General features: G+C 47.9%; 1 protein-coding gene across 4 annotated transcripts in view; it reads right to left on the reverse strand.

The window, feature by feature from the left end:
* The window catches only part of ADGRV1 (adhesion G protein-coupled receptor V1), a 461586-nt gene that overhangs the window by 88166 nt on the left and 348262 nt on the right, over window positions 1-25158 (reverse strand). The window lies entirely within an intron of this gene.

Genomic DNA, 25158 nt, shown 5'->3' on the forward strand with positions numbered 1-25158 from the left:
TTACTCTCCCATGAGGCCACGCTCCATTTAGCTCTGTGAGCTACTGGCCCTTGCCTGCCATAAATAGACGCTGTGCACATGGGCACACGGCATCTATTCCCCACTGGTTAAGCAGAGCATTGGGTAGCAGGGGGGACTCCCAACTGCCCCACCTCCATCGCGGGACACTGATGGCCCTGGATGGGACACTGGACCATCCCAAAACAACAGGACGGTCCCATGAAAATCGGGACACTTGGGAGGTATGGTGATGAGTAGAGACAGGATTATATGCATTTGCATATTTGCATATGCATTCGCATATTTTGCCCATTCTCACTTGTTATTGCATATTTTACCTAAAATCTAGTGATGGTGCATATTTTAGGACCCACCACCTTTCCATCCACGAATCACAGCACTGATTTGCCCTCCTGCTGGCCAGGTAGTGGTAGAGTGTGCAGGCCAGGCCAATATGTGCGCAGTGTTGGGGACATTGCTCAAGGCTGCCAATCTATTTTAATAAAAGTCAGTTGGGGGGGTTATGCCACAAAGCTCCTGAACCTTTGCCTGCCCCTGGCCTGGGACTTTGTGCCAAGAGAGAGAGTTCTGCAGCAGAGTAGGTGGGCGGAAGGATTGTGATATCACGCGGCGTGGAGGAAACTCCGGGTCACAGTGAGTATGCGGCGCAGGGAGAAAGTCTTCCACTGCGCCGCTTTCACATGCTATGCTGACATTTGATCCATCTGCGCTGGAGATGAGGGTCCGTGTCATTGATAACAGAAGAGCCTAGGACGCCGCAGTCTGCTGTAGCAGCCTGGAAGAAAAAAGTCCTGTGTATAGCACTAGACATCTGCAGATGCTGTGGGCCTATTTTTGAGGTTTATTTGCAACTAATAGGATGCTGATTTTTAAATAAATAAGTTAAAAATGACTTTTTTTTATTATTTAATGTAGCATATTTTAACACTTTTCATGCATATTTTAAGTATTTTTCATGCATATTTGCATGCATATTTCAAGCTTTTTGTATTGCATATAATCCTGTCTCTAGTGATGAGGAACACAAGAATCAAATATTTTGTTTGACACTGGTAACACTGACAGTAACAGTAACAATTACTCTACCAGTGCGCCCGTGACATAGAGGACACATCACAAACATGTTGTATTTGCTATATTGATTTGTGAAAAGGTAGTAACATTGCAAAGAAAACTGAAGGCCGATTAAGCACTGAAGTGACATAAACCACAGAAGGGTTCTGGAAGTGCTGCCACTTTAAGAAGATACTTGGCATTGTTTCTTTAAGGCTAGAGGTATGGTGCGGCCAAGAGGGAAGGGGTTTGGGTATAGTAAAGGTTCGTGAATAGGTTAAGGACGGAGTTTCCCCTCCCTCCCATTCCTGTGTTGTGTGACAATGTGGGTGCGGCGGTAAAGAACGGTAGCGTCATTATAAGGTAAGTTTTAGACATTTAGTGGGAGCGCTCTCCTGACATTGGGATATGTCGTAAACCCATCATCCCAGATGGGAGATGAGTTACACCATGAACGGGTGGGTCTTCAGTCGGAGAGTTGATCACCAATGGCTGTTTGGTATGTGTGTGTTGTTATGTTACCAGCTGACCGTTCTTTAGTGCCGCCACCATTCAAAATCCTAATTTAAAGTAGTCAACAATCTCTTGTCAATAATACGTCTGACAGTATATTTTAAACGCCAGCACTGTTGTCTGTGTCTTTCTTTATTAGTGTTAAGTAAGTTTGTTATATGGGTAAAATGTAATAAAGTGGTAGCATAAAAGATACCCGATACTGATTTTATAGCTCACTGCACATTAAACTTTGCACAATGAGCTATTTCCTCTGATTATGTTATTAATATATGGACTGAGTGCACAATGACCGATCCTACTCCCATACATCATAACTGTATGTCAGCTGCTTTATGGAAACTCAGTGCACCTGCTGGCAAAGGCAGCAAAACACACAACATTTGCCTGCACTTATGCTGAGAGCATTCTCATTAGCAGCCAGCATGCCTTCACTTAGCCAGTACTTGGCATGTGGACTCTCTCCTTAATATCCAGCAAGAAGTAAACCTGCCCAGAAACACTACCTTCATGTATGCATGTAAACAGCTGAAGAATATCAAGCGATATTTGAGCATCTTAACACACTAAAGGTGGGCGTCTCCTCCGTAGCACATTCGGATGCCCAGATATATTTGTAGAAAAAGACACAGGCACGGGTGTGTTTAATCAGCCCATTAGTTGGTATGGAGTTTTGAGAAAACATGATTGTTACTCTTTTATTACTTAAAGTACCACACGGTTTTAGCAGCATCGTACAGGGAAGCCAAAAACATTAGGAAGGAGGGTCCTGCCTGTGAGTGTTCTCATACTACGAGGAAGATAAAGTAATCAAAATATAGGGGAATTCTAAAGGGGCATACACATACTTGCCTACCTGACCCTCTCCATGAGGGAGGCAATGATCTGTTCCTGGACTTCCCTGGTAATGTATGATTGCCATCACCTGTGGGGAGCTAGGTAATTGATAAGAAAAGTGTTTCCCCACAGGTGATGGCAGTCCTACATTACCAGGGAAGTCCAGTAACAGAGCATTTTCTCCCTCATGGAGAGGGTCAGGTAGGCAAGTATGGGCATACGTGTACCTTTCACATTCAACCCGTTTCTGAGCACATTCTCTGGATACCTAAAGCATGGCTGCTTGTATGACAACCCTGTGACAGCGCAGCAGTGAGGGGATAAGTGGAGGTGACAGCGTAGTGACGGCAATCATCATATTTAGCAGTGTGCACCTTCAGCGGCTCCCAGTAGCCAGTCTCCGGCTATAAATACACAACTGCCTGTATGAATGGGGGTCATTCAAACCCACTGATGTACATCGTTAATATAAGTAGAAGATTCACGTTAATATAAGTATAAGACTGTCTTGCACAGGAGATAGACAAATGTAGATAATGTAACTGAGAAAGTATTTCTGCTTAAGCAGTAGCAAACACATATATGATATTTTATTTCTACATTCTGACAATAAAAAGCATCTGTAGAGAATTCACCATAAAAAAATATCATCAAAACCTAACTCTTATTTGATCATAAAACACAAATGAGAACAGATCTGCAAGAGACTCATCTGAATGAAAAATGCCTTGAGCTTGCTTACCCAGAGGTAATTGGATTAATGTAGTCTTGCTTTTGATTAGATAATCCCAGTAACATGCCACTGCAAGGTTGTTTTTTTAGCCCTTAAAAGTATTCATGTGCGTGTAACAAAAACTAATATTGCTTGTGATAATATGGGCAGCGATGGCTGGGCGGAATATCGCAACAGGGGGCTGCAAAGTGTATTTTGTCCACCGTAATTCCAAATAATTTAGATTTATGAGCAAAGATATAAGATGTGTGCTATTCAAATGGAATAACAGAATATTACATCATGCAAAGGCCTATATATTTAAGAGAACATAATCCCTCCCTCTTCTAAATATAAAGAGTTTTAGAGGCCAAGAATCTCCTATATATTTGGCTACATCTGTCACTCAAAGTGGGTGTCTGTGTCTATAACGCTCTGTTCCTGGACTTTTCTCTTAATGTGTGATTGCCTTCATCTGTGCTGAACACCTTTCTGAGAAATTAACCTGTTTAAAACAGGTGATGGCAATCATACATTAAGGGGAAGTCTAGAAACAGAGCATTGTGTCCCTCCTGGAGAGGGTCATGTTGGGAGGTATGTGACAGAGAACCAGCCCAGTGAGCCCACAGACAGTGCCAGACACCCACTGCCTTCCCATGTTGCCCAGCACTGCTACTCCACAGCCACCAGGTGAGCGCCCCCCTCCCGCGATTTGCGGCAAAACCTCCCCCCCCGCGCGCCCCCCCTCCCGCGATTCGGGGCAAAAACACCCGCTCCCCCACGACCCCCCCTACCGCGATTAGCAGCAAAAACACCCCCGCGACCCCCCCTCCCGCGATTCGCTGCAAAAAGGACCCCCCCAAGACCCCTCCCGCAATTCGCGGCATAACCACCACCCCGCGACCCCCCCTCCCGCGAATCGCGGCAAACCCTCCCCCGTGACACCCCCCCCCCCCCCCCGATTCGCGGAAACACCCCCCCCACGATTCGCGGCAAAAAGAACCCCACCGCAACCCCCCCTTGCACGATTGGCGGCACCCCCCCTGCGACCCCCCTCCCGCGATTCGCGGCACCCCCCCCCCCCCCCGCAATTCGCAGCAGCCCCAGGATTAAATGGCACATGCAAAACACTGACATGGCTATGGTCGACAATGAAAAAGGTTGACATGAGTTTTTGAAGATTTATTTTTAATTTTTTTAATTTTTTCATATTCATTGTCATGTGTCGACATGGACACCAATGAAATGGCACACTTATGTCAACATTTACATGTGTTGACCTTTCTGTGTTGATTTTTTCTTGTGGCGATTCGCGTCACACCCCCCCGCAACCCCCCCTCCCGCGATTCGTGGCACCCCCCGTGACCCCCCACCTCCCGCAATTCGCGGCAACCCCCCCACCGGAACCCCTGTAAACCCCGCCCTCCCACGATTCGCGGCACCCACCCCCGCGACCCCCCCCCTCCTGCAATTCGCGGCACCCCCCGTGATTCGCGGCAGCTCCAGAATTAAATTGCACATGGAAAACACTGACATGGCTATGGTCGACAATTAAAAAGGTTGACATGAGTTTTTGAAGTTTTGTTTTTCATTTTTTGAATGTTTTCATATTCATTCTCATGTGTCGACATGGACACCAATGAAGTGCCACACTTATGTCAACATTTACATGTGTTGACCTTTCTGTGTTGATTTTTTCTTGTGGCGATTTGCGTCACACCTTCCCCACCCCCCTCACAACCCCCACTCCCGCGATTCACGGCACACACACACACACCTCCCACGCGATTCTCGGCACCCCACCCCGTGACCCCCCCTCCCGTGATTCACGGCACACCCCCGCGACCCCCCCTCCCATGATTCGCCGCAACCCCCGCCCCATAACCCCCCTCCCGCGATTCGCGGCACCCACCCCCACGACCCCCCTCCCGCGATTCTCTGCAATCCCTCCCCTCCCGCGATTCGCAGCATCCACCCCCCCACAACCCCCCCTCCTGCAATTCGCGGCACCCCCCGCGACCCCCCCTCCTGCAATTCGCGGCACCCTCCGCGACCCCCCCTCCCGCGATTCGCGGACACCTAAGTTGCAATACAGGGCATCTTTCATACAATTCTAACCATATTTCTCATATACAAACGTTCACAAATTAAGGGGGCGCAGCCCCTTACGACGGTGTGAAGAGCGCCCGTAGGGCGCGATGAATCACCTAGTCTCCTATATATTTGGCTACATCTGTCACTCAAAGTGGGTGTCTGTGTCTATAACGCTCTGTTCCTGGACTTTCCTCTTAATGTGTGATTGCCTTCATCTGTGCTGAACACCTTTCTGAGAAATTAACCTGTTTAAAACAGGTGATGGCAATCATACATTAAGGGGAAGTCTAGAAACAGAGCATTGTGTCCCTCCTGGAGAGGGTCATGTAGGGAGGTATGTGACAGAGAACCAGCCCAGTGAGCCCACAGACAGTGCCAGACACCCACTGCCTTCCCATGTTGCCCAGCACTGCTACTCCACAGCCACCAGGTGAGCGCCCCCCTCCCGCGATTTGCGGCAAAACCTCCCCCCCGCGCGCCCCCCCCCACCCGCGATTCGCGGCAAAAACACCCGCTCCCCCGCGACCCCCCCTACCGCGATTCGCAGCAAAAACACCCCCGCGACCCCCCCTCCCGCGATTCGCTGCAAAAAGAACCCCCCCACGACCCCTCCCGCAATTCGCGGCATAACCACCACCCCGCGACCCCCCCTCCCGCGAATCGCGGCAAACCCTCCCCCGTGACCCCCCCCCGATTCGCGGAAAAAACACCCCCCCCCGTAACCTCCCTCCCGCAATTCGCTGCAAAAAGAACCCCCCCGCGACCCCCCCTTGCACGATTGGCAGCACCCCCCCTGCGACCCCCCTCCCGCGATTCGCGGCACCCCCCCCCCCCCCCGCAATTCGCAGCAGCCCCAGGATTAAATGGCACATGCAAAACACTGACATGGCTATGGTCGACAATGAAAAAGGTTGACATGAGTTTTTGAAGATTTATTTTTAATTTTTTTTAATTTTTTCATATTCATTGTCATGTGTCGACATGGACACCAATGAAGTGGCACACTTATGTCAACATTTACATGTGTTGACCTTTCTGTGTTGATTTTTTCTTGTGGCGATTCGCGTCACACCCCCCCGCAACCCCCCCTCCCGCGATTCGCGGCACCCCCGTGACCCCCCACCTCCCGCAATTCGCGGCAACCCCCCACCGGAACCCCTGTGAACCCCGCCCTCCCGCGATTCGCGGCACCCACCCCCGCGACCCCCCCTCCCGCAATTCGCGGCACCCCCCCGTGATTCGCGGCAGCTCCAGAATTAAATTGCACATGGAAAACACTGACATGGCTATGGTCGACAATGAAAAAGGTTGACATGAGTTTTTGAAGTTTTTTTGTCATTTTTTGAATATTTTCATATTCATTCTCATGTGTCGACATGGACACCAATGAAGTGCCACACTTATGTCAACATTTACATGTGTTGACCTTTCTGTGTTGATTTTTTTCTTGTGGCGATTCGCGTCACACCCCCCGCAACCCCCCCTCCGGCGATTCGCGGCACCCCGGCACCCCCCTGCAACCCCCCCCCCTCCCGCAATTCGCGGCAACCCCCCACCGGAACCCTCATGAACCCTGCTCTCCCGCGATTCGCGGCACCCACCCCCCGCAACCCCCCCCCCTCCCGCAAATCGCGGCACCCCCCGCGATTCGCGGCAGCCCCAGGATTAAATGGCACATGCAAAACACTGGCACGGCTATGGTCGACAATAAAAAAGGTTGACATGAGTTTTTGAAGATTTATTTCATTTTTTGAATGTTTTCATATTCATTGTCATGTGTCAACATGGACACCAATGAAGTGGCACACTTATGTCAACATTTACATGTGTTGACCTTTCTGTGTTGATTTTTTCTTGTGGCGATTCGCGTCACACCCCCCCGCAACCCCCCCCCCGCGATTCGCGGCACCCCCCGTGACCCCCCACCTCCCGCAATTCGCGGCAACCCCCCACCGGAACCCCTGTGAACCCCGCCCTCCCGCGATTCGCGACACCCAACCCCGCGACCCCCCCCTCCCGCAATTCGCGGCACCCCCCGTGATTCGCGGCAGCTCCAGAATTAAATTGCACATGGAAAACACTGACATGGCTATGGTCGACAATGAAAAAGGTTGACATGAGTTTTTGAAGTTTTTTTTTCTTTCATTTTTTGAATATTTTCATATTCATTCTCATGTGTCGACATGGACACCAATGAAGTGCCACACTTATGTCAACATTTACATGTGTTGACCTTTCTGTATTGATTTTTTCTTGTGGCGATTCGCGTCACACCCCCCCGCAACCCCCCCCCCCGCGATTCGCGGCACCCCCCGTGACCCCCCACCTCCCGCAATTCGCGGCAACCCCCCACCGGATCCCCTGTGAACCCCGTTCTCCCGCGATTCGCGGCACCCAACCCCGCGACCCCCCCCTCCCGCAATTCGCGGCACCCCCCGTGATTCGCGGCAGCTCCAGAATTAAATTGCACATGGAAAACACTGACATGGCTATGGTCGACAATGAAAAAGGTTGACATGAGTTTTTGAAGTTTTTTTTTTTTTCATTTTTTGAATATTTTCATATTCATTCTCATGTGTCGACATGGACACCAATGAAGTGCCACACTTATGTCAACATTTACATGTGTTGACCTTTCTGTATTGATTTTTTCTTGTGGCGATTTGCGTCACCCCCCCCCCCACAACCCCCACTCCCGCGATTCACGGCACACACACACACACCTCCCCTGCGATTCTCGGCACCCCACCCCGTGACCCCCCCTCCCGTGATTCACGGCACACCCCTGCGACCCCCCCTCCCATGATTCGCCGCAACCCCCGCCCCGTAACCCCCCCTCCCGCGATTCGCGGCACCCTCGCGACCCCCCCTCCCGCAATTCGCGGCACCCCCCCGCGATTCGCGGCAGCTCCAGAATTAAATTGCACATGGAAAACACTGACATGGCTATGGTCGACAATGAAAAAGGTTGACATGAGTTTTTGAAGTTTTTTTTTTCATTTTTTGAATGTTTTCATATTCATTCTCATGTGTCGACATGGACACCAATGAAGTGCCACACTTATGTCAACATTTACATGTGTTGACCTTTCTGTGTTGATTTTTTCTTGTGGCGATTCGCGTCACACCCCCCCACCCCCCCCCCGCAACCCCCACTCCCGCGATTCACGGCACACACACACACCCCCGCGATTCTCGGCACCCCACCCCGTGACCCCCCCTCCCGTGATTCACGGCACACCCCCCGCGACCCCCCCTACCATGATTCGCCGCAACCCCCGCCCCCGTAACCCCCCTCCCGCGATTTGCGGCAACCCACCCCGCGACCCCCCTCCTGCGATTCTCTGCAATCCCTCCCGCGATTCGCAGCATCCACCCCCCACAACCCCCCCTCCTGCAATTCGCGGCACCCCCCGCGACCCCCCCTCCTGCAATTCGCGGCACCCTCCGCGACCCCCCCTCCCGCGATTCGCGGACACCTAAGTTGCAATACAGGGCATCTTTCATACAATTCTAACCATATTTCTCATATACAAACGTTCACAAATTAAGGGGGCGCAGCCCCTTACGACGGTGTGAAGAGCGCCCGTAGGGCGCGATGAATCACCTAGTCCTATATAATAAAAGGCTACGTTGCTTCTCACCTGTATTGGGAAACTTGTTCCAGTGGCCGACAGAACAATTCAAGTGTTACTCCATACAAGCACCCACATGTGCTGGCACTTACATCACTGTTATATTGTTCCGACAGGTTGGTAACTACTACAACATACAGTACTGTTTATCTGTACTATAGGTAGATGTGGCAATGCTATGCTGGTTACTGTGAAGCTCATACATCAATGTGTCTGAACCTACAGTTGGACTGTCTCGTCGTGCTTTTTCTGAGTGATTCCTTTGACATGTGAAGTAATGCTTCTGCTGTTCTTCAAGGCACACGGTATGATGCTTCCACCAGCGAAATACTGCAACATGGCTAATTGTTTCTCTACCATAAGCTTGCCGTACATCTCAAGAGTTTAATATCTGCTTTTTACAAGTATAGAACAATCACTCATCTCTGATGAAATCTCACAGACACGCCCTATTCATCCGCCATGACGGATCTTCCTCTTGCTTGACCAAACAAAGAAGACCATACCATAGTCCAGCGGTTCTCAAACTGTGGGTCCTGACGCCAAAGTGGGTCCCAACCTTCTCAGCATGGGGTCGCGACTCCATGTTGCTGACCATCAGGCTGATGACTTTTCTAATCTCAGTCAGTGATTCAAGGAGTCAAAAAATCTGTTGAATTGTCTGTTATTTTAGACTCCTCCCATCATTTTGTGCCTCCACAATGCTGCCATGTAGGTGCTTTCTGCTGACTACATATGTGATGTGATGATCTGCTGCAGTAACTAGCTGGGGTCCTGTAATAATTTGTATTGTCTGATGGGGTCCCAGAGCACAATAGTCTGAGGACCCCTGCCATAGTCCAACCACAGGTATGTATGAATTTCACCATAACTCGGATAGCATTGCCAAATCTACCTATGGGACAGTAAAATAGAGGCCATAAAGTAGGTGTTTCTATAGGAGTGTACACACGGAGCGATTTTGACTAAGTGATTTGGTCTATGGGAGATTTTGACTATACTAAAATTAACATACTTGGTTGGTATTCATTGCAGATCGCCTAGTGAATGTCTCCCTCAGCAGTGAATATTAGCGATTTTGACTAGACAGCCAGCGATCTAGTCAAAATATTTTTGCCTGATTATTATAGAATAATTTGTCTAACCTTGACGGCGATCTTTACTAACCTTCTAAGCAATTTTGACTATGTAGTTAAAATCGCTTAGAAGAATCTCTCCGTATGTACACCCCTTATCTGTACAGCTGATTGGCTGGTGCGTTATCGCCTTCCACTTTATCTTATCACCAGGCTTAATACATCTGCCCCATTGTACTTAATTTAATATTTTTTCCAGAATTTCCTAATGATAGTTGTACTAGAGATGCCATAAAAAAATTGTGATACGTGGCTCAAAAAAGTTTGGGAACTACTGGTCAAGTACATCATAATGCATTCCTCTTAATGGCCTTTATTCAGATCTGATCGCAGCACAAATTTGTTTGGAAAATGGGCAAAACCATGTGCACTGAAGGTGGGGCAGATGTAACATGTGCAGAGAGAGTTAGATTTGTGTGATTTACAGTATTTTGTTTCTGTGCAGAGTAAATACTGGCTGCATTATTTTTACACTGCAATTTAGATTTTTAGGTGGCAACTATGTGAAATGTCATCTTAACCCAGATCTGAATCTTCACACTACAGTGGAGACAATAACATACATGAGAATTCAGCAATTTCTGAAGAGATTCCAGTTCTTGCAGAATATGAAATTGAGAGAATACGGTAGCTCAATTATGCACAGTGTGAAGTGCCGTTTCAATCCTTTATCATTGGGCTAATGGCTCAACAATGTAATTAGAAAATATATGTCAAAGCCAGTTATCCAGGCTCCCATGTGACAGGGGAGGTGGGTGTCATCTTCATTTAGTTACAGTTCCAAACACAGAGATTATTCTCCTAGACAAAGACGCTTTCACACCAGTACTCTGACACATAAATACGCTGATGGTTATGTGTGTGTAGGCACTTAAGCACTATGAGCCCGATTCAGACCTGTTTGCTAGGCTGCATATGTTCTCGGACACAACCCCTCGCATGTGGCGTCTGGGAGCGAAATCATTCGATGGTCGCTGACCATCGAATGATTTCTGAAGCCTTCGGTCTGAAAAGAAAGTCAATACTTACTTTTTAGATGGCCGCTGAATTCGTGCCGGACGCTGATGTCAACTGTCCGCCCCAAGGGAACTCCCAGTATTTTTATGGGGGAGCTCATAAAAAGCTGAGCGTTCCCCTGCTGCTGCCTCCTGCCCCTCCCAGTACTGTGCGAATGCCTCAGTGAGTGTGATACTCGCCAAAGGCATTCGCACAGGGGGATTTACATGTGGATTGACACACATACGCAGACCCCCCAACATGGAAAACAGGGCAGAATTCAGTCCCGTATGATTGGGTCTGAATCCGCCCTTGTGTTTAATCTCTACTGCATGACACCGCCCAAAGTATAATATTTGTACGTATATTAAAGGTACTTGTCTTAAAATATTTCATCTTCAATCAGTATGAGCTGTCTTTTTAACCCCTTTAGTGGCGGGTTTTATTTTAGGGAGCGCTCTCCACTGGGCAAGGTTTTTTTGGGGGGAGTGCTCCCTAAACCTCCCCACACACACTGTGTTTCCAGGGGCAGCGCAGTGCACTAGCTCAGCCACTGCCCGGCCCTGTCCCCAGTAATCTGGGGGGGGGGGGAGGAAGCGTGGCTGGGCAGCAGGATCTCAGCGCTCAGCTCAGCGGCAATGCCCAGAAGAAGGAAGCGCAGATAGTGGCACTCCCGAGGATTTTCTGGGTTTGCCAGTCTGAGTACAGGCGCATAGGCTGGAAAATTCTCGGGAGTGCCAGTGAAGGGGTTAAGGTGCCCATACATGGTGCATTTTGCTGGTGCAATGCGATGCGTGCTCCCACCCACATTCCATCGCACCGTTCAAAAAGTATGTGCTGCGCATACTTTTTGAACTAGGTCCCGATGCGATTTCCATGCAATGCAATCTAGACCAAAACGCATGAAATGATTGCACCGTGTATGGGCACCTTAAGTTGTCATTATTTTAGCACCGTTTTTGAAAATATCAAAACAAAATATTTGGTACTTGTGGACTTTCACGGCTCCCATGGCATGCGATTTTTGCAGTTTTTACACAATTTTTTTTACAAATCGCATGCAATCGCATCACATGCGATTTGATCGCATGCAATTTGATAGCATGCGATTTTTAACAGAAATGCATCCAAATGCATTGAAATTTGTATCAAACATGTTCAATGGCCCCCAAATGTCATTTTTCAGGCTGTACCACCCCCACTATCAACGCGAACCCGAAGCGTGGCGAGCGCAGCAAGCCGGCGAGGGGCGTGCGGTACGCGTCCTACGACCTTTTCATACCCCCACTATCCACGTCGGCGTGGAGTTGAGAATAGAAAGTGTGGCGAGTGCAGCGAGCCACCGAGCCCGAATCGTGGCGAGCGCAGCGAGCCCCACGAGGGGACGCGGACACCTGTGAAGCCCGCGAGGGGACGCGTATACCTGTGAAGGTATCCGTGTCCGCTCGCCACGCTTCGGGCTCGGTGGCTCGCTGCGCGCGCCACACTATCTATTCTCAACTCCACGTCGACGTGGATAGTGGAGGAATGAAAAGGTCGTAGGACGCGTACCGCCCCCCCTCGCGGGCTCGCTGCGCTCGCCACGCTTCGGGTTCGCGTTGATAGTGGGGGTGGTACAGCCTGAAAAATTACATTTGGGGGCCATTGAACATGCTTGATACTAATTTCAATGCATTTCTGTTAAAAATCGCATGCGATGCGATTTTTTTTGCTGTACGATGGACATCGTGGGAGCCGTGATAGTCCACAAGTACCAAATATTTTATATGCAACAATATTTATTTGCTATATTTGTTGTTTAGAGTCAATACGCACTGTCATATAATACAAACTGCAGAATAAACTATATAACAATAATCGGTTTTATTTATCTTGTTACATATATTAAATGAATGTACACATAAATACATTGAGGAAATAATTAAGTTATTAAAAAAAAAAACAATAGGCATTAACTGACATTTGCTGGTACAGAATACATGAATGGAACAAGAGGTTTGGGTCAGCGTAGGGCGGCTGTTCAGACTCACAGTTAAGCATTTGTCAACAATTCCTAATTATTCAGCAGAACCGAAGAACAAAGGACTCCACTGATCTCAGCAGCCTATTGTGCAGATTGTGACTCATGGAAGAGCTGTGTGTGGGTATTGCACAGCTTTACTCATAATCAGCTTTCCTCATATGTGTTAATAAAACAAGCCCCCATTTTATAATTAACTATGTTTTAAAAGAAACGATTTACAGTAGGTTCTCATCAATAAACCGCTTCCTCTCCATGGTCTTGCACTCAGATCCAATGGTGGTATCTGCACATGCACGAAAATGTGCATGAGCAAACCCCCTGAGAGAACGCCTTTGGCGAGTTTGCTCAAGTATGGGAGGGCAGGGGGTGAAAGCAAGGGAACGCTGAGTGTTTAATAGGTGCGCCCATAGAAATTCACTATGAATGCAGGGATTCGGCATGAAAAGCCGGCGGTCGGGATCCCGGCGTTCAAAATCCCGACGCCGGAATCCAGGACCCCCAAAATCCCGACAAGGGGGGACGTGGATCGCCCCCCCCTTGCGGGCTCGCTGCGCTTGCCACGCAGCGGGCCCGGTGCCTCGCTACGCTCGGCACACTAATTTATTCTCCCTCCGAGGGTGTCGTGGACACCCACGGGGGGAGAAAGTGTCGGGATTTCGGCAATCGGGATTTCAGCGTCGGGATTTTGAACGCCGGGATCCCGACCGCCGGGATTTAAACTGCATCCCAAAGGCAGGCGCGTCGATATCTGCTTGGGCTGGGTGTCTGACAGAGAGAATATGCACAGCCTAGCGAACAGGTCTGAATCAGGCCGCTATTCCTATATGATTTAAATGGCTTGATACTGATAATAGGAACCCCCTTTTTGGTTTTAATTCATCAATAAAACACACTTCCAGATTTTAACTGAGACCAGGATGTAGATATATATACCTGCTGATTTAGCAAAGCCGCTCGGCAAATCAAATTAAAGGACCACCTGAGCATCTGAGCAGTTCACAGTTGCTATGGTCTGAAGATCAGATTTAGGGAAACTTAGCACTACCGAGTCTGACTTGGTAGTGCTACTGCACATACGTGAATTTGGGTTGACGCATGAATGACTTTTGGCCAGAAGGGGCTGAAGGACCCAAGCAGTGGCCAAGGCCGCTGAACCCTCTTCACAACCAGAACCTTCCATGTGGGAAGGAGCGGGCTGTGGGCACAAATGACCTCTGAGGATGATGAAAGTTCCCACAATCAAGCTACTAAAATGTTGTAACTTTGGAGCTAGTTGATTTTAGGTCTGTCTAAAATAGTATGGGCAAGGTTGGGACAATAAAGATAAGTAGTAGATACTGGTTCTATGACATCTCCTGCAGAAACCTTTCAATTAATATCCTTGACAATTTGTAAAAATGCCAGTGTAAATATAAATGTTCACGTGTTTTTGTATAAATTAAATAATTATGAATAAACTTCTAATGCTGGGTACACAACCTACAGATTTAACTGTCCAACCCTCTAGTGGGAACAAAAATCTGGCACTCTATGGTAGTCTGTTGACTACAAATGTGATGTGATGGCCTTCTGCAGTCACTTGGAGGGGTCCTGTCATTATTTCTATTATCTGATGGGGCCCCAGAGCAAAATAGTTTGAGGACCCCTGCACTATATCATTAATGATGCGTGCTCCCGCGGGTTTTTAATGACCCCCCTCTGCCATCTGTAGATGCAGTCAAATTATGATTTTCTTGTCAGCGACAGCATGCTTTTGGATGTGGCTGCCACATCTTTTATTTTATTACATTTTTTATTCAATAAAATGAAAGATGTGGGGCCATAGAATCAGTGGCCATGGAAAATGTATCTTTTCTGCCCAATTTGATAAATAGGCCCCTTAGGTTTTCCAGTGATGCTAAATTTTCAGCCCATGCTATTTCCAGTAACAGACATCCCGTAAGAAGTGCACATGGTCAGCAATACATAAACAATGAAAAACACAAACAAATTAAATCATGATGAAATCATAAATAAATAACAATTTCCTTGGAACTGTTGGATCATACAACTGTATAAGCAGCCCACAAACATCATTTACAGTCCTCCGTTCACATATTCTATGGGAATAAAATTAATGCCAGAATTGGATTTGGATTTATTTTTTTCCCGCAGCTATTTCTAATCCTTTCTTCCATCCCACCTCTATTTTTCCCTTCTGCTGACGGCTGATGCTGGTTTAAACTGGCTAGCACTAGACATAGCTGCATCCTCTTTGTGGTTTGTCCTCCCCGTCACAGCTTTTGTCTCCATCTGAAGCACAAGAGATATTCCCTGGAAATAGCAAACCTAAAACTGGCTGGCTAGATTACAGCGCTGCGATGGTTAAATACAAGTTCTATGTATATGAACAAAGCTGTGTGTTACATTTACACAGATAAGGGCCAAACTACTCTTTATATTCATGACGCATAATAATAACACATTGGGGGAGATTTAGTAAGATGTAGTACTATATCACATGGGATGTTGCAATCAGATCCTATCTATTATCTTCTAGCAGGTGCTAAATAAGTAGATTCTGATCAAATAGCAAAATCCCCTGTGAAATAGAACTCTTCTTAGTAAATCTCCCCCATTATGGGGTGTATTCAATGCCCTATGGTGAGCTTTGACAGCTCGCGGGTATGTATTCAACTGCCCCTCCCCCCCCCCCCCCCCCCCCCCAGCACTCGCTGTTTCCACCTCGTTGGGCTTTCCAGGGAAGTGGAAACGGCAAGCGCCGCCATCAAAATGTGAGGGTAGCCGCTATATGCAGTGGGCTCGCTGCATTAGCGGCAAACCTCGCCTTTTCGGGGAATCCTCACCATTCTCTGGCGAGGATTCCCTCAAAAGAACATTGACTAGGGTGAGCGGCTGGCGAGGGGGTTAGATGGCGAGTATGGCTTGTCTTCGGCGAAAACAAGCCACCCTCGCCGCAGGCATTGAATCCAAAATGGTGATCAGTAGTGATATCGGCTACACAAAGAGCAAGGTGATAGGCAGCATTTGATTCAAATTGGATAGGCAATGTGATGCAAGAAATAAACATAAAACACAAATAAAACAAATAAAATATATAATATATATAGAAACAACGGTACTTGTGTAGTTTCACGGTGCCACTGCCAGCGGATTGCATCGCACGCAAATTGCATGCGATTTGATCGTATGCGATGCGATGCAATGTGATTTAGCACCCCCCCACTATTACTTAGCACATTAACACTATCCACGTCACCCCGAAGTGTGGCGAGCGGACGCTTCTCTCCGGGAAGCCTCTCTATGGGCTGCCGAACGTCAGTCCCTAAAATCTTGGGATTCCGCATGTGCAGTACCTATGTCCCTGTCATCTGTATTATACAGGCACCAGGACTGTGATTCCCCTTCTATGGGCTGTTGCCAAAGCAGCCCATAGAAGCTGTCCACATGCACAGTACAGAGGTCATCATCATTGTACAGGCGCTGGGAACGTGTGTGGAGGGGACCAGGAGGAGCGGCGGCAGCTCCCCTCCTGCAAAAAGGTACGAGCCACCACTGGTAACATTTATAAAATACAAACCTACATTGTTCAAGTGATGTGAGTGCAGTGCCATCATTGTACACAAATCTGTTGTCCAGGCAAAAAATTATTGGGAACACAGGTGTCTACTCCCCTCAGGCACTGGCAGTAGACTGCCTGTATAGGAACCGTGTGAACTGGAAGATTTTGATTATAGGAGATTCTGCTCCAACATAACATATATGGACTCCTGAAGCTCTTGCTGTTAAAATATGCACTAATCTGAATATTCAAGGGACCTCTGCAGATAACTACATCCCTAAAATATGAGGATGACATTCTTCTATCCCAGTGGTTCCCAAACTTTTTTGAATTGCAGCACCCTAGCGTATCAGATTTTTTCAGGGCATCCCTGGCATAAAATAATTTATTGATGAATTTGAAATACAATATTAAATTAAGTAGATGGTACTTTAGTACTAGTACTTGTTTTGCCAATCACTTTAACCCTAAATCATTTAAATTGGTCCTGGACAACCAACCTGAGGCACCCCTAAAAGAGTCTTGTGGCGCCCCAGGGGGCCTAGGCACACAGTTTGGGAACCACTGCACATTTCAAATCAGGCCAGATCACTCCATATCTTCTACCCTCTACTCAAAATGACTGAACTGTAAACTGTGCAGTTGGAGCGCAGGTTACATCACAGGATCAGGATTGGTGGGATACCGGAATTTGGCCCTAAAATTGCCAAGATTTAAATTTCAAAGGTGGAACCTAGTGCTATATTCCAAGCATCACAATTACCAAAAGAGGCCAGTTCTTTCTTCCAATCATAAAAAGCATGGCACATTCCCATGGGGGTTTATAGGGGTTTATTGGATATCCAATACTCCTGAGGAAGCCGCTGATCTTGAAAGGCGGAGAAACGCGTAGAGAGGACCACGGGGAAAGGACTTGGCAGCAATTGGACCTGTACCAGTAGGGAAGCCCCAGAAATACCGCGACCAAATTTGGACTGCACCAGGGGTGGGAGCTCACCTCTGTGGATCAGGAGCCTGTCCCCTCATTCCAAACAGCAAGTAAACTCTGTTTTGCAAAGCAGCATCTAACCACTATGTGCACTTAAAGTGGGGACTATATTCATACTAACAAACGCTAATAACAACTTATTAAGCCCTAAGACTAACCATCTGGATGATTGCATGCATAAAACTAACCTGCTAAATACTAGTATCCAAGGGGAACTGTTTGTCATTTATGTATGTATGTCCTGTCCATGTTGCTGGCCACAACACAATTTTTATGAAATTTTAAAATAAATATACAATTTATTCTGCACAAGCGCTGCTTGAAATCTTTGTTTTCTTTGCTTGTTGTCTTTTTAAGGGGTGGTAATCCCCCTTATCTAAGCAGCTGCAGTGCAGAATAATCAGCAAACAGCGCTCATACCTGTGCTATATTGTTTTATTTTCAGGGAGTGGTCTGGATAATGCATGGCCGGCCTGGTAGGGGGCAGTCAGTGATGTAAAGTGCTCGCACTTTAGCATTGTGCCTGTAACATTTTACGGACACACACATCGCTGGATAGGACCCGGCGTGCAAAGCAGTCTTGCTCTGTGATGGGACGAGCAGCTCCCCCCTTACAGTTTTTCAAACTCATACTGAATAGCCAATGTTAGTACTAGAGATGTGCAGACTCGGATTCCAGAGATCCGAGCCCCCACGGACGTCATCATTCCGAGCCCGGTTCCGAGCAGCGCTCGGAGATTCCTGCCTGACTAGGGCCTTTCCGCATGGTCAGATCGTCATCTCCCGGCACCGGATTTCGCGAGGCTTTAAATAGCGGCTGCTGCGCCCGCCATCTTCACTCCAGTCTAGTAGTGGGTTGGGAGAGGGTGTGTTGGTGCTGCTGCTGGGGCTTAAACTTGAGCTTGACCTTGACTTGAACGCAATATTTTGTATTCGCTGGGGCTGTCTCTCAGTGCTGCTGCGTAGTCTAATGGCGCCGCCGGCCCGCCCCCCCTCCGCAAATGATCCTTGCATAAGGAGGATCATAGTAAAATGGTAACGGCGGGCAGCGTGCGCGGTGGCTGCCCTGCCCGGCGCCTGTCTCCTGCTCTGCTCGCCCGGCGGTCCCTGAGCCGGGAGTCGGGCAAAGAGCCGTGAGATACGGCAGGGGACTCTGCAGCCAGTGCTACTCAGGGACGGGGGGGAACTCCGTCCCTGTGCACAGCATACAAGCTTCCCCGGCAGCCCTGAGTGCACAGGTCCAGCGGCCAGGTGTCAGCCCCAGGAGTGCGGGGTGTCAGCGGCAAGGTGTCAGCCCTGGCCCCCGCCTACCATTACCAGCAGCCATTGAGGGCCCCTGGGGAGAAGCATCCCACCTACGCTCTCTACCCACCACCTGCGGAAAACATCCAGGCTGCAGCCCAGATCAAGCAGTGAGCAGGACTGATTGAGGCCCTGGGGACTATATGCACCACCGTCAGGAGAATCTCCAACCCAAGGACATGGAAGGTACCTTTACCTCCCTCTCTCTCTCTCCCCTCCCACCCAATCCCTCTCTGCCAGCCCCACTGTCATCCATCTTTCTTTGCCTGAACCCCCCTCTCCCTCTGCCTGACCCCACTGTCACCCTTCTCTTTGCCTGACCCTCCTCTCTCTCTGCTTGAACCCACTGTCACCCAATCCCTCTCTGCCAGGCCCCACTGTCACCCATATCTCTTTACATGTCCCCTCTCTTTCTGCCAGACCCCACTGTCACCCTTCACTCTTTGCCTGACCCCCACTCTCTCTCCGCTAACCCCCCCTCCCACCCAATCCCTCTCTGCCTGACCCCACTGTCACCCATCTCTCTTTTCCTGACCCCTCTCTCTCTCTCTGCCTAACCCCCCTCTCTCTCTCTGCCTAACCCCCCCTCACCCCATCCCTCGCTCCTGCCTGACCCCCCTCTCTCACTGTCTCGTGTAACCCCCCTCTCTCCGCATGACCTACCTTCTCTCTTTGCACCTGACCCTTCTCTCTCTTGCCTTTTAAATCATCTCACCCCCTACTCTCTATCCCTGACAGATTCCGTTACAGCGTCTTATATAGCACAGCAGATTCCGTTACAGCGTCTTATATAGCGCAGCAGATTCCGTTACAGCGTCTTATATAGCACAGCAGATTCCGTTACAGCGTCTTATATAGCGCAGCAGATTCCATGACAGCGTCTTATATAGCCCTGCAGATTCCATTACAGTGTCTTATAAAGTGTCTTATTTTTTACGATTTTTCTTTTCAAATGTAATTATGCCAACACATGTTAGCCACGCCCCCAAATCATTACCGGGGGGGGGGGGGGCGAAATATGTCCTTGCTCCGGGCGCCATGGCACCTAGCTACACCGCTGCTGCCAAGCAGTACCTAATAATAAAATTAATTATTATAAATTCTGCTGGTGCACTGCATAAAGCTACTGGTGGTGTGTAATATAACTACCTTTTGTGATGACCACTGGCAGTGCTACTGCCTGCCTGCCTACCTACCTACTAGTTTATTTTCTCTACCTACTAGGCTGCTATATTATTAATACTTAATTAATTGAATTATATATAGTCCACTGGTGCTGCCTGCACTGAATAATGTGAATAGAGGTTGCCAGTATTATTTACTCAGTCCACTGTTGCCACTGGCAGTGTTACTGCCTAAGTGTACCTACCTAGTAGTCCAACTACATACTAGGCTGCTATATATAATTTAATTAAAAAATAATACTTTTGCTGTGTGGGACTGTAAAAAATAATTCCATGCTGCTGGTGCACTGACGTGTGCCAAGCAGTACCTAATAATAAAATCAATTATTATAAATTCTGCTGGTGCACATACTAGTATTGCAGATGTATCTACCTGTATTGTGCCTAGTACTGCCGTATCTGCCTGTCTGGTGCCTAGTACTGCCGTATCTACCTGTCTGGTCTGGGGCCCACTGCCTAATACTGTCGTATCTACTGTCTGGTGCCTACTACTGCCGTATCTACCTGTCTGGTGCCTAGTACTGCCGTATCTACCTGTCTGGTCTGGGGCCCACTGCCTAATACTGTCATATCTACTGTCTAGTGCCTAGTACTGCTGTATCTACCTGTCTGGTGCCTGGTACTGCTGTATCTACCTGTCTGGTCTGGGGCCCACTGCCTAATACTGTCATATCTACTGTCTAGTTCCTAGTACTGCCGTATCTACCTGTCTGGTGCCTAGTACTGCCGTATCTATCTGTCTGGTCTGGGGCCCACTGACTAATACTGCCGTATCTACCTCTGCAGTGTCACTCTTACATGAGCCACGTGTTTGTGCCGCACACTTGTGTGGCTTATCATAGTTATCCAGCTACCTCGGTGCAAAAACAATATTGTGAGATGTGAGGTGTTCAAAATAGACTGGAAATGAGTGGAAATTAATGTTATTGAGGTTAATAGCGTAGAAGTAAAAAAAAAAAAAAAAAGTTTTTATGCTTTTGTATCAAAAAAATCAAAACCCAAAACCCAAAAAATCTTAACACTTAAGAGGTGTTTTGCCAAAACCCATTAGAACCCAAAACCTCAAGGTAATCAGAACCCAAAACCCGAAAAGTGGCCGGTGCACATCCCTAGTTAGTACTATACATATGTGTAACAATAAAAAATATAACACATTAATCAAATGTAATGAAAAGAAACATCTCATTTAAGAGTCCATCTGCCTACCAGCAAAACATGAGCGAGGCACATCAACAGCAGAGTAATATTGTACGGTAGATGAAACTTGTCCCCATTTTGGAGCTACAGTATTCTTCGTTCTTTAAGAAACACCTTACACGGTACACACTTTAAATCAATAGAAATAATTGAAACTGTAGCAGAAAACAAGGTTTTGTGACAAAGGAGCGATTGCTTCATTCCAGATGGTTACTTGTCCAAGAGCGTATGGGTCATAGGGTCGACACAATTAAGGTCAACATGCATTGGGTCGACCACTGAAGGTCAACATGGGCTTAGGTCGACACCTGAAATGGTCAACATGGGCTTAGGTTGACAGGATCATTAGGTCAACACAAGCATTAGGTCGACTTTGGCAAGGTTGACAGTGAAAAGGTCGATATGGGTTTTTCACATTTTCTTTGTCCAGGGTGTTGACACAGTCAACATGGACACCGCATGTCGGTAGTTGGCAGTTGCTAGTTGCCAGGATTACAGATGTGCTGTATCTGGGCTCCCGCTGGTCCGATTACACCTAGTCGCACCTGCCACTCAGTACACCGGGCTGCAATTGTATCCATTGTATGTTAATGCCCGCAGGTGATACTCATGCTAGCACATCGCGGCAAGCTAGTCGCAGCCACGAAGAACGTGGCTATATCTGTATGTGTATGGCAGACAAAAAGCATTTGCACACAGCGAACAGCTCTGTGTTCTTGGACATGTTGCACTTTTGTAGTATGAACATTTCTAGTTGAATTCCTATTGCTGAAAACATGCACAGAGCTCCCCCATGTGGACAGAATCCCATCATAAAATGAGAAGTCATTCTGACCTACTTCTGTTCATGAGGCATGATTTAAGTATGTACCGCGCGTAACTTCCCTCTCCTGGACTATATTCATGCGTCATTACAGTAAAAATAAAGTAATATGGTAATGTGATTTATCTATGCAGATCATAGGGCATATGGGGATACAGTGTAACAATATGCTACGTATAGCAGACCTACTTTATAGGTTACAGTGGAAAGTCACATTGCCCAAATATAAGAGGATAAATGAGTGCAGTGTGGCACAGACGGTATGTTAATGGTATAAAGCCAAAGAAATATAATATAAACCTTATATCTAGCACTTTGCAGAGCTCATGGTGTGGTATGGACATAAGGCCTAGACCTGATCGTATGGCTGCAAACAGGGCCGCCACTACTAATTTTGGGGCCCAGGACTGACCTTCAGTCCGGGTCCTCCCCCCTTACTCGCACCCCCCTCCCCCGCCCCCCTCCTTCCCCGGAACTGACCTTCATTCACACTTACTTACCTAGCTGCGGCATCCCACGTCTCCTCAGGAGCGTGCACAAGCCCCTTTGTGTCCTAAGGCTCAGCGCTCTGCAGGCTGCACTGTGTATCGTGCATGCCTGGCTGGGGGGCTGCCGGGTGGGGGAGGCGTTGTGCGGGGGTGGGGGGGTGTCGCTGTGGGCAGCTGGCCGGGCCCCTCCAGAGGCAGGGCCTGGGATAGCTGTACCCACAGCATCCCCCTGTCGGCGGCCCTGGCTGCAAACTCACAGGCCGGTCGACTATCAATCGCCTGTTCATGCATATGGCCTGTAGTACACATGCGCTAAGCTGTCTTGCGATAAAATCCCGCTACTTTTTTTTTTATTGCTGACCGTACGCAAGGTGTTTGACAGGAATCCGACGTTTGGGGGAGGTAATCGTCTGTTTTCTGGGAGTGTCAGGGAACACACAGGAGTGCCCAGGCATTTTAGGGGAAGGCATGTGACGCCTACTCCGACCCCGTACGCACCCGAAAAATCATTAGATGGTGAGAGGCTTGTGAATGGATTTGCAGCTATTTGCCAATCCGCTCATTTCCGCAAACCGTGAAACCGATTCACAGCCTTGCGCAGCGTAGGATTTCAGTCAGGCTGACGTTGTGTACCTGTTTGGAGGGTTCCGAAAATAAGCAGCTCAGCGATCACTTCGGAATTAGGCCCATGGGATCAGATGCACCAAACTTCAAAAGGTGATAAAGTGGAGATAGACAGTCGATTAGCTCCTAACTGTCATTTTGTATGCAGCCCGTACCATGGCCACTTTATCAGTTTATGTAGCTTGATGCATTTGGCCCATGGACAATATGCATATGCTAGCTGAGTAGGGTGGCCAGTCCTGGAATCAGCATCGGCTCTCAAACTGACGGTGAGCTCCAAAAAATTCCAATGGCCCCTGGAAAAGTGGGAAAGTCATATCCCTCGGTGGCCCATTTACAGAGCCAAGTGGGCGGACATGGGGTAACCCGATGACGTGAGTCACTCTAAATTCCACCATCCAGAAGTCCTGTTTTATGGCCCTATATAGCGGAACTGATTGGCCGGTGATAAAGTACCAGGAACTTTGGGGCAGATTTATTAAGCTCTGTGAAGTGATAATGTGGCTGGTACTTTATTGCCGGCCAATCAGCTTCTAATTGGCTGGTGATAAAGACCAGACACTTTATCACTTTATCACTTCACCAAGCTTAATAAATCGGCCCCTATATCACTGCTTTATAGATCTGCCCCACAGTCTGTAAGAGCCATACCCCATCATAGTCGCATTACCATGCTGTTTGTGCCATGGCTCTGTTATATGCAGCACTGTCACTGGTTACAGGCACCATGCAAAGCATATTTCTACTGGCATTTGGTTTGATCTGCACTATTGCACCTTGAAGTTTGTCTATAGAAGCAAAAGGTTTTCAGCCCATATCCTCAGATCCCCTATTGTGCAATTACTCTAATGAAGCACACACCCTGTAATGCCTAGGATCCACTGGCACTTCTATAATGGGTGAAATGTGCACACAGGTCTCTGAGCCCATAGGGGAACACACCGCACACACTGCACCCACAATTTAATACTCACCTCTCCTGTCTCCCACGCCAGTGATGCAATCGATGCGAAAAATCACTGCCAAAATGGCCACCATACATGCGCTATGTTGAATTCAATCTCTGGAACATGGTGGGCGCCATGTTTCTAGAGACTTGCACATGCGATGTAGACTACGGTACAGTGGAGAGGAGGAAGCCCATCCAGAGTCTGCACAAGGGCCCCCTCATCTGATAAAGCACCTCTGCTTGGTTCCTAATCTTGGTCCCCAAGGACCCCCAAAAATGTACCTGTTCCAGGTCTCCTGGCAGGTGCACAGGTGTTCTCATTACTCACTGACATATTTGAAAAGATCCACAGGTGGAGATAATTATTTCACTTGTGAACCTGTGAGGAGACCTGGAAAACAAGAAATGCGGAAGATGGGCGACTGGATAAAAAATCGTGAGTCTCCTGGCATTTGCGGAAGAAAAGCACCCATTACATATGCCAGTGCCACTGTTGTACATGTGGTCTTCTTTGTCATGAATATATCCCATTTCTGAAGCCTCAGAAGAGGAGATATGCAGAACCATGAGTGATCCGCATTGGAAGATGGCTGCCAACCGGTCACTTCGGTTTGTCTCTCACAGTATGTTAATGTAAACATGTCAGAATATTCAGCTATATAATGGGCAAGTTTCTTGGGCTAGTACCTCAACCCAGAGACAGACATTGCCAGCAATGGATTTTGTCAGAGAGAATCTATGACAAATCAGCATATATTTCCTCTGGATAAGCAAATGCTTTACCACAAAACAGAGGAGGACTGTAAACACAGCCTATGTATGACCTGTAGGGAAAAGTCACTTATCATAGGGGAGCATGGCATCTGACCTAAGCAGATATGGGACGGTTACAATGTCAACACTATAAACTTGTATAATCACAGACTCCAAAGTGCAAAACAGAGCAGCATAGCCCCACGCTTACATTTGGAGTTTCTACATTGTCTTTATTATGTATTTTAGATTTTTTTATTTCTTTTAG

This window comes from Crinia signifera, chromosome 1, assembly GCF_055691185.1.
Source record: "Crinia signifera chromosome 1, ASM5569118v1, whole genome shotgun sequence".
NCBI classification, from domain to species: Eukaryota; Metazoa; Chordata; class Amphibia; order Anura; family Myobatrachidae; genus Crinia; species Crinia signifera.